The sequence below is a fragment of the Hippopotamus amphibius genome, chromosome 3 (genome assembly GCF_030028045.1).
Source record: "Hippopotamus amphibius kiboko isolate mHipAmp2 chromosome 3, mHipAmp2.hap2, whole genome shotgun sequence".
Classification (NCBI taxonomy): domain Eukaryota; kingdom Metazoa; phylum Chordata; class Mammalia; order Artiodactyla; family Hippopotamidae; genus Hippopotamus; species Hippopotamus amphibius.
This window is the reverse complement of record NC_080188.1, coordinates 182,504,165-182,514,542: the sequence shown is the minus strand read 5'-3', so window position 1 is coordinate 182,514,542 and position 10,378 is coordinate 182,504,165.

Here is a 10,378-nt window from a genome sequence, read left to right as displayed (position 1 = left end):
CACTCAATAAATATTTGATGGCTGACTGACTTTGCGGGGAAACACATCCTAAAGCTGAAAATAATAACAAAGTCTTAACCAAATGAAATCACTGAAATCTACAGCTGGCAAACCTCCTCTCCCTCCCTTTTTCAGGAGATTAATTGCAGTACTTAACATTTGTAAAGCATTTCTGACACATCAAAATGGCCAGAGGGGAATTTGTACTGAAAATCTAATCCATTATTATTAATAAATTGCCTTGTGGTCCCAACTATCCCCTAGGGATGTGGAGATGGGAGAGAAAGGGAAAGTCACTTTCAATGTTTTTCTCAGTGTCTTAATTTGGGAAAACTCAGAAGTTTTTTCAGTGGTTCATTCTGAGGTCTGGGCAAAGGTTCAAGCCCATTCCTGAGTTATCTCAACTGATTCATCCTCCCCCAGCCAAAGCCAACAATTGCAAAGGTTTGCAGCAGTACTCTACCCTAACTGTACTTAGTGCTGAGAGGTTTTTAATCTTTTTCTTGTTGGTCTCCTTATCTTATGGTGCTTCTCTGTCTCATCCCCTTTTCCAGAGGCTCCCAACATAATCAGCATCTCTTGCAGCTGATGACAGACACAAGAAGCAGATGGACTAAAAGGTTAATGGAAGGGGAATGGTAAGTCCAGATACAGAGAAAGAAAAGGCAACTGGAAGTTTAGCTGGGTTACACGCAAGCAGAGATAGCTAAGAAAGCCTTCAAATAGCGCAGAAACAGGGTCGGAAAAAAGGCTTTCTACAGGTCAGCCAGGCATCCTCTCCACCCAAAGAAAATTTATTGTCTCAGCAAATTAAAAAAAAATTATATTAAAATCTCCCAAGGTGCTATTGGATCTTTCCTTTTGTCAATGCAATTCTAGCAGGTCGTCAGCTCCTTCAGTGAGAAATTTTTCCAAGTTGTGATGATCATTTGTTAATGTAATGTTTCCTGCCCAGTATCCATTCTCTCTTATTCTAACAAAGGAACCCAGATTCGATTTTAGAGAATGATTTCTGTGCCATTGAGAACATTCTTGGTGAGACTGTCAATCAGAATATTCAGGGCCAAGTATGTGATCTATGGTGAACCAACTGGAATCTTTCTCTTGGGGATTGAACAATGGAGTGAAACAAGAATTAAATAATAATAATAAAAGAATGCTTGGCGCTACCTCAGCCCAAAGGTGGTACCCAGAGAAGACCAGCAAGAGTTTTTGTCGGGTAGAAAGACTCTCAGGATATTGAGTGGAGCTCCCTGTGTTATACAGTAGGTCTTTGCTGAGTATAACCTCAATGGGAAAAGAACCTGAAAAAGAATGGATATGTGTATATTTATAACTGAGTCACTTTGCTGTACACCTGAAACTAACACAGCACTGTAAATCAACTATACTTCAATATAAAATAAAAATTAAATTAAGAAAGCAAGAGAGAATCTCAGAGTTGGCCTGGTTTCTTTTCAAGTTTGTTTTTGTGATTCTCTCTGCAGGTATGTGCCCTACTTCCTATCCTTCCAACAAATTTTCTTTTGCTTAAGTTGGATGGAGTTAGTCCCTGTTGCTAACCACCAAAGACCCCTAACAGATATTTATGTATCTAGCTTATTCTTGTTATGTGTTGTTCTTGCAAGGAAATACGTACTCACTGATAACATAGGTGTATGATAAGTTCTTAGACAATAGGATGAAGAAGACAAAAGATACTAAACTAAAGAAAGTTATGGTGGCCCAAACTCTGTTTACTTGTGCAGTCATGTATAATCACAAAACTTTCAAAGTGGCATCATTACAGCCGTTAAAACACCTCCATTCTACATATGTATTACTTGTGGTTCTAGTTGGTAAATTGAGCATATATAAATTAGTAGCAAGCATAATTTCAGCACACTTTTCCTTTTTGCAGAGGGAACAACAGGCTTACTTCTGAAAGAAAACTGAGTTCAAATGTTTTCATTGAGACACAAGATCTAGTTGCAATGGACAAGGATTTTTATGCCTAGGTCTATAACAACTCAGTTTTGGTCACCCCCCAGAATCAGTGCCTGAGGCAATTGTGGAACTTACTGAATCCTTGGAAAATGGCATGAACAAATTACGGGTAAACAATAACCATATTGAATATTGTGAGAGAAATCTTTGTGACTGGTGATGTCCTAGAAAGGCTTTGTGATCAAGGTGGAACTTGGTTCGGAATTTAAATGATGGATAGCATTTGAAAAGAAAGAAGTAGGAAGGCCTTGCAGGTATAATGCATAGAGTTAGTGAAAGCATTTAGGTAGAAAAATGAAAGGCACATCTGGGAGACAGTGTGTAGGACAGTTAGCTGAAAGAGCCAAAGTAGAGGAGTTTTTAGAGGAAAAACAGAGAAAAGTATGTTCAGGTCATATGGTCTTGAAAGTAAGGCTAAGCAGTTTCGATTTTATCAACAACTAGGCTCTTATAAGTTTTAGAGGGTAGAAGTGAGGGGGTAGAATGACGCTAGATAGGTCAATTTAGTGTGGGATACAGATAGGGAAAGCTTAGAGGAACTCATTTTAGTGATATTCGGGAACTGTTGATAGAGGGTAAAGTTTTGGCGGAAAACTATTATAACCCCAGGATATAATTTATGATTACTATTTGTTTTGTTACCAAATACCTCCCACCAATTGGTTTTCCAATGGTTCTCCCATTTCTTCTTGAAACAAAGGATAGGAACATTTCAATTAATAGAGGATTGTGATGGCTTAGGATCCAAATATTCAAGGTTTTACTTTACTTTTGTTGATTGACCTATATTGAGTCAAGATGGACCCCAGGTGCTACAGTGAACCTAAGCTAGCCCAGTGGACAAATCCCTGCCCTTCTTCCTTACTCTTTCCTTTCAACACTTGAAAGGAAATTCAGTAAAGTTACTAAATCTCTTTGGGTGCTATCTTAGCTTTCCTTGGCCAGATGTCAGAAATTTTGACCAATTATCCCTACTAGTCCTTACCCTCCAATGAAGAGGAAAATACATGTTGGCTTGCATGTGACCCTCAGTCAGTCAGTAGTACTGACCTGAGCACTGCATCAACAAGAATTCTAGCAGTGTGTCTGGGCTCAGTGGGGAAGTGCCATGTCTAAGAGCAATGACGGCCGTAGGTAAGGAGATGGGGCCACTCTGACTTAGGCACTCAGACTAGCAGGGCTGGTCTTACACTAACGTCAAGCATGATATTCTTCACAATGTGGATAGCAGGTTCCAAGAAAGCCCTAGTGTCTCCAAATATCCATTAAAATATTCCTGGGAGAATTTTAACTAATTCATCTAAAGCTTAGAAAACTTGCACCTTCTCTCTTATGTGCATGGGGGGGGAGGTTAAGATCCCTGAGTCTGAGGAAGAAGAGGGATCTTCATCCTGGGAATTAAAATGGAGTTGGATTTGCTTTACAAACAAGTTTTTAATATGATGATTATCTTTTCCAGATCAAGATGTGGGGGCACTATTTGACAGGGAATATTTTTAACCCCCAAATTAATTTACATTAACAATTAAAAACGATAGTAATGAAGTCCCATGTAATTAAAATAATTGAATGATATGCAGTTGAGACTGTCCATGAAAATCAAAACATCTGTTTGACAAATGACAAAGAAAAACAAGATTTGTTTGACACATACAAGAGATCATGATTATTATTTGACTTGGATTTCTGAGGCATATAATGATTTTCCTGCCCATTGTTTGTTATTTTGATGGATAGCCTGGTTCATACTTTAGAATTCTGAGATCAGCAAGGAAAACCTATAGTTTAAGTGAAACTGCATGTGGCCAGATGTCAGTACTCAGTGATACAAATGGTTTAACTTTATCAAAAGCCAATATTATAAATCTTTCTAAAACAGACGGATTGGAATTGGAGATTTATATTATGAAAAGTACAAATTGTTACCAAAAAACATTTTCATTTTTGAAGGTTAAGTTACATTCAAATGACTATTTGTTTGATATAGGACTTGGAATGAGCCAGAGACAATGAGAAGGACATGATGTACATTGAAATCCATCGGAAACAAGGAAAAAACAAGTGATCTTTAGGAAGATAAAATAATTCTTTGTAAACTCGGGTTCAAGTTACAAATATTTGAGTAATACAGAACATGTGTCTGTTCTAATAATTCAACCACAAATCACAGGTATTATTGTAGCAATATGGGTCTTAGAAAACTACTCCATAGGCAGCACCGAGTTTGGAGACTTTCACTGCAATCGCCTGGATTAATAAAATACTTCACAGAATCAGTCATCATCATCATCATCAAGAAACTTTATTGATCACCTGCAATGGACAAGAAACTCCATTTATACTCGGTTTAACAAGATGCCTTGTTTAGATATTGGCAAACATGTTTTTAAAATAAATCAGTCTGCAGATAATAGGAAGGGGAGCAATACCATAGCATCCAAACCAAGATTAGCTCACCAGAATGTTCATAGAAACACTTCTTCAAAAAATGATATATTCTGTTCAGTCATGTTAAAGGCAGTCCAAATTTTTTTCCTAGGGTACAGTGGTTGGACCACTTGGTTTTGTTATTTGACACCCTCTTGGCCTGGGTTCTGAATCCCCCACCCTCTTCCCACTCCTCCCCCTGCCCAGCTGGTGTCTGGGTGTGGGGCTGCGGAGAGACGATTGCACAACACACAGCAAGAAAGGGACAGGCTTTGGCAACAGGGCCCCCAGAGATCCAATCCAGCTGCTGTAAAAGGAATCTCATGGCATGTCCCCACCACACCCCTGACGAAATCACAAGTGATCTTGGAAAAGTTACAAGACCAACTTGCTGATTTGTGCAGATGTAGTGAACGCAGACAGCACATCTTGCAGCATAAAGCGGGAACCAGGAGTTCTTAGGACCACCTCCACCCCTACAGCATTCCGTGACCCTGGGCAAGGTGTGAACCCCTTTCCGCTCTTTCTTAACTCGGAAATAGACACAAAAATAACTCTTCCCATTTCTAGGGGACATTGTGAGAACACTCCAGAAATAAGAAGTGTTGAACATAGTTCATGAAGGACAACATAGTTCAAAATGTTGAACATAGTCATGAAGGAAAAATGAGAACCAAGAAGAGTTATGCATACTTCATATAGATATGTTCTAAATTCCAGGAAACTTTAAAAATAAAGTGTAATAGGATGAATGTGGTATTAGAAATGCAGCAATGTAAAATGAGAAACTCTGCCTATTATTATTGAGGCATCTGATTCAATAATCATTCAATGTGTGTGTATCTGATAGATTTCAGATCACAGTCTCAGGCATCTCTGATTTGATGAATTTCAGCCATGTGAGGTGAGCAAGGCAGTTAACATCATTACCACCTTGTAAATAAAAATACTGAGGTTCAGAGTCTTGGTGACACAGCACAGCTAAGTAATACCAGGTTTAGAATGAAAAGTATTGGAGGTGTTATTGGGAAAGCTGCGTCAAGAATAGATTTGTGTCCTGAGGAATATTCTTAAAGATTCTATCTGGCATTTTGCTCTAAGATGTGGATCTATAAGCCAGATCAAGGAAGCTCATTTTAGAATTGGTCAATTGTTCCTTACAATGTTTATTAGATTGTCAGGTTCAAATATATGTCTATAAAAATGGACTTTTTAAACATATTTACTTTAGAAGAACCCACAGGAACAGAAACTAAGCCAATGGTAGTGTTTTATGTAAATCATTAAGATGCTAAGTGTCTCCTCTAGGAGAATTTAGATGAGATGAAAACGAAGGTGTGCCCCACAGAAAGGTAAGCGGGAACATTTTTCTGTTGAAGGCATTCTTTTTCCTTTGCCTTATCTCCCACCTCTTGCCCCACCTTTTACTTTGAAATCATTTTCAAACATACAGAGAAGTTGAAAGAAAAGTGTTTTGATAGCCTGTAACCCAACCCATTTGTGAACCACTTGTAAATTTGTTGCAGATATTATAACATTTCACTTCTAAACATCTCAGTTTGTAACTCCAAAAACACAAGACAATTTCCTATATAACCTCAATACTCTTATCACATCTAAGAGAAATAACCATATTTCCTTAATATCATCCAATATCCTCCATATTCAAAAATTTCAGATTGTCGACAAAGCCTGATTTATAGCTTTTCTTCTGAAATACAATCCAATCAAACTTTACACATTGCATATGGTTGTGCTTCTTTAGCTCTTTTATATCAGAATAGTCCCCTTGCATTTTTTTTCTTAACTTTGACTTTTTGAAGAGACAACACCGATTTTCTTTTGGAATGTCCCACGTTCTAGATTTGTCTGCTTATTTCTTTGTGGTGAAGTTTAACTTGTGACTCTCCCCTTTGTTTCCATTAGCTGGATGTGAAGTCCAAAGGCTTGTTTATGCTTCAGTTAAACATTTTCAGCAAAAATAATCCCCAGACGACGCTATATGCCCTTTACATTGCACAACGCCAAGTGGTCCTATTAGTGATGGTAAATTTGATCATGTGATCCAATGGGACCATGAGATATCTCTATAGTAAAGACACATTTTTCCCTTTGGATTGGCAAGTCACGTGTGAAATGATATATTTTAAAAAATTTTTATTGGCATATAGTTGCTTTACAATGTTATGTTAGTTTCTGCTGTTCAGCAAAGTCAATCAGTTACTCGTATACATATATTCCCTCTTTCTTAGATTTCTTTCCCATTTAGGTCGCCACAGAGCACTGAGTAGAGTTCCCTGTGCTATACAGTAGGTTCTCATTGCTTATCTATGACGGTGGGTCAAAAATTATCCGCACTCCGGTTATATTAAAACTTCTGTTGTTAAAGCACTGTCTTATCAGTGCTTTCTGTTCAAGGCTACTGTCTCCCCAGTCACTGCTGTGCAGGTGTGAATGTGTGACATCAGTTCACTTGTAACTGCGGTGCGAGCAAAAATGGATGCCCCACTTGTGATTTGCACGAAAGAAACGCAGCGTGCAGTGACTCTTTTTTTGCGGTCTGAGGGTGTACCTGGTGCCATTACTTATCAAAGACTTTGTGCGCAGTATGGAGAAAGTGTTTTGTCATGAAGAAATGTGTTTGAATGGATAGAGAAGTTCAAGAAAGGTCGCACAAGTGTTAGCCATCAAGAAGGAGCCGGACGTCCATCCACATCCAAGGCTGATGACAACATTGAGCGTACACATGAAATGATTCTGTTTTCTGGGATTCTCAAGGGCCAGTATTGGAACATTCTCAGGAAAAAGTTCAACAATCAACAGCGCTCATTACAATGAGATGCTTATTGAAGACCTGAAGCCTAAACTTCAGATTAAACACAGAGGACTGCTATCTAAGGGAGTTGTGATCTTGCAAGACAATGCACGTCCGCACACTTCTGTCCACACTGTCAACACTGCAAAAACTTCCTTTTGAAGTGTTAAAACACCCTCCCTATAGTCCTGATCTTGCTCCATTGAACTTTCACCTATTTGGTCCCCTGAAAGCAGCCCTACTTCTGAAGAAGTGAAGACAGCGGTACATTTGCGGCTTGCAGCTCAGCCTAAACCACTTTTTTTAATGAGGGAATATGAAAGCTTGTTGACAGATGGACAAAGTGTATTGAAAAGCAAGGAGATTATGCCAAAAAATGATGTTTCTGTCTTTTCTAAAAGTTAATTAAAATAAATTCTACAGCCAGAGTGTGAATAATTTTTGACTCACCCTCATATTTTATACACACAGTAGCATATATATGTCAGTCCCAGTCTCACAATTCATCCCACCCACTTCTTCCTCCCTTGGTATTCATAAGTTTGTTCTCTACATCTGTGTCTTCATTTCTGCTTTGCCAATAAGTTCACCTGTACCATTTTTCTAGATTCCACATATAAGCGATATTACACTATATTTTTCTCTTTCTGACTTACTTCACTCTGTATGACAGTCTCTAGGTCTATCCATGTCTCTGCAAATGGCACTATTTCATTCCTTTTATGGCTGCATAATATTCTGATATATATATATAGGAGATATATATATATATATATATATATATACACACACCACATCTTCTTTATCCATTCCTCTGTTGGTGAACTTTTAGGTTGCTTCCATGTCCTGGTTGTTATATATAGTGCTGTAATGAACATTGGGGTGCATGTATCTTTTTGAATTATGTTTTTCTCAGGGTATATGCCCAGGAATGGGATTGCTGTGTTTTATGGTAGTTCTATTTTTAATTTTTTGAGGAGCCTCCGTACTGTTCTCCATAGTGGCTGTACCAATTTACATTCCCACCAACAGTATAAGAGGATTCCCTTTTCTCCATATCCTCTCTAGCATTTATTGTTTGTAGATTTTTTGATGATGGCCATTCTGACCGGTGTGAGGTGATACCTCATTATAGTTTTGATTTGCATTTCTCTAATAATTAGTGATGTTGAGCATCTTTGTATGTGTTTGTTGGCCATCTCTATGTCTTCTTTGGAGAAATGTCTATTAGGTCTTCTGCCCATTTTTTTCTTTGGGTTGTTTGTTTTTTTTGATTTTGAGCTGCATAAGCTACTTGTATATTTTGGAGATTAATCCCTTGTAATGATATCTGACATCATGAGACCATTTTATTCCCTTACAACATTCAATCTAAGTGCTTTAGTAGCCTTTCTTGATCCTTGCACAATGGTGACTTTCTAATTCCATCATCCACCTATATTTCGAAGCTCACATTATTCTTTGTAAAGAAGCACTTTCGTTAAGCTTCGTTTTATGAACAAGAAAATGACAGAATAAACGCTTAATTCTTTCCTTTAACTTTTGACTTTCAAAAGGGGTATGATAAACTGAATCACTTTGCTGTACACCTGAAACTACACTCCAACATAAAATAAAAAGTTAAAAAAAAAAATAAGGGGTATAATAGTATAATAAGGAAATGTTAAAAGTTGAAAAACACCTCTAAAGTATTCAGAAATCCTGATTTTTTTCATAATCTGCAATTAGATCAAAAAGGTAGTATCACTGTGAGCAATGTCTAGAGATATTCCCTTACAGATGCATAAAAGCCAGCCAGAGGAAGGTTATTAACTGCAGTCTACTTGCTTTCGAGGCCAATTTGATCTAGACAATCAAATAGTTTATCTTCTACTTGGGAAGATATTAAGGAGCGGTGAAATCTAACATTATGCTTGAGACAGAGAAGCTAAGACTGTTTACACATTGTAGAGAAATTTGGCCAAAAGTCACTGCTAGGAAAGTGCAACTGTACCAAATGGCGAGAATGTTTCCCGCATAGCTGGGTACTGGAGAAGGGATGGAAGAAGTAGTGTCTGATGTGACAAGAAATGAAGGGACTTGCGATCTCTTTTGCTCTCCACTGGACTCTGTCCTCCCCATCTCCTCTTTTACTATTTAAGTCATTTTGACTCATGAAAACAGCAGTACGAAGGTTCGCGAAGAATGAAATAACTATGGATTCAATCTTTCTCCTTTTTATTTATTTACTTTTAGTGTAGAACATAAAAGGCATTTATTTCGATGCACCCCACGATGCAGTGAGTAATTTCCCAGGCCAGGGCAAAGTCATCAAAAGTTCTGTGATGCCTTAGAAGATACTCAAGGCTTTCCTTGCCTTCTCTGCCCATCCTGTTCCCCTGAAGACTTATATTCAAAGCATTAAGGGCTAATAAAACCTATTGAACATTCTGTCTTCCTTTGGAAGGTGCCAGACATTGATTTTGTTCCAAACACCATAGGTGGTGGCTACTTATTCCGCGCCCTTTGCCAGTCACTGGAATGGAAAACAGTGTGAAAAGCGAAGAACCCAGGAGACTAGAGTGGAGGTTGGGCAGAAGGAGGTGGAGCCAGTTCCTTGATTGTGACTGTCTGCCCCTTCACAAAAAGGCAGCCAGAACTGTGGTTTTCAAATTTACAGTAAAAAGAAAAAAGAAAAAAACTCACGCATACTGTAGAGAGAACGCCATAACATTCTCTCCCTCTCTGTCTCATTTCTTTCACTTTTTTCCCCCCTCAAAGAAATGGTCAGTTGAAACTATCACACTATGTTGAACCAAAGAGTACAATCAAATTTAATTTCCATGGATGTGGGAATGAGGCAACGGAGGGGCAGCCCAGGCGAGGTTGAAAGGGGGCCGTCTGACCAAGGAAAGACCACCTCAAAGTTTCACTGTGGCAACTCCACTCCGGAGAACAAGCAGCAAAGGAGAGCCAGCGCAAATGTTAATGTAACAGGATAAGTGGGGGGAAGCTGCCCTTGGCAAGAGAACTAAGCCTGTTCATTTTTATAATATAAGAGAGAGCAGGAGAGGGAGATTGTGGGTTCGCTCACCAGGTGCATTTTGCAAGCTTTCCCAGTTTCCCTTTCATTAGTTCCTCCTATATTATTGCAAGAGGCCTCAAAGCTAT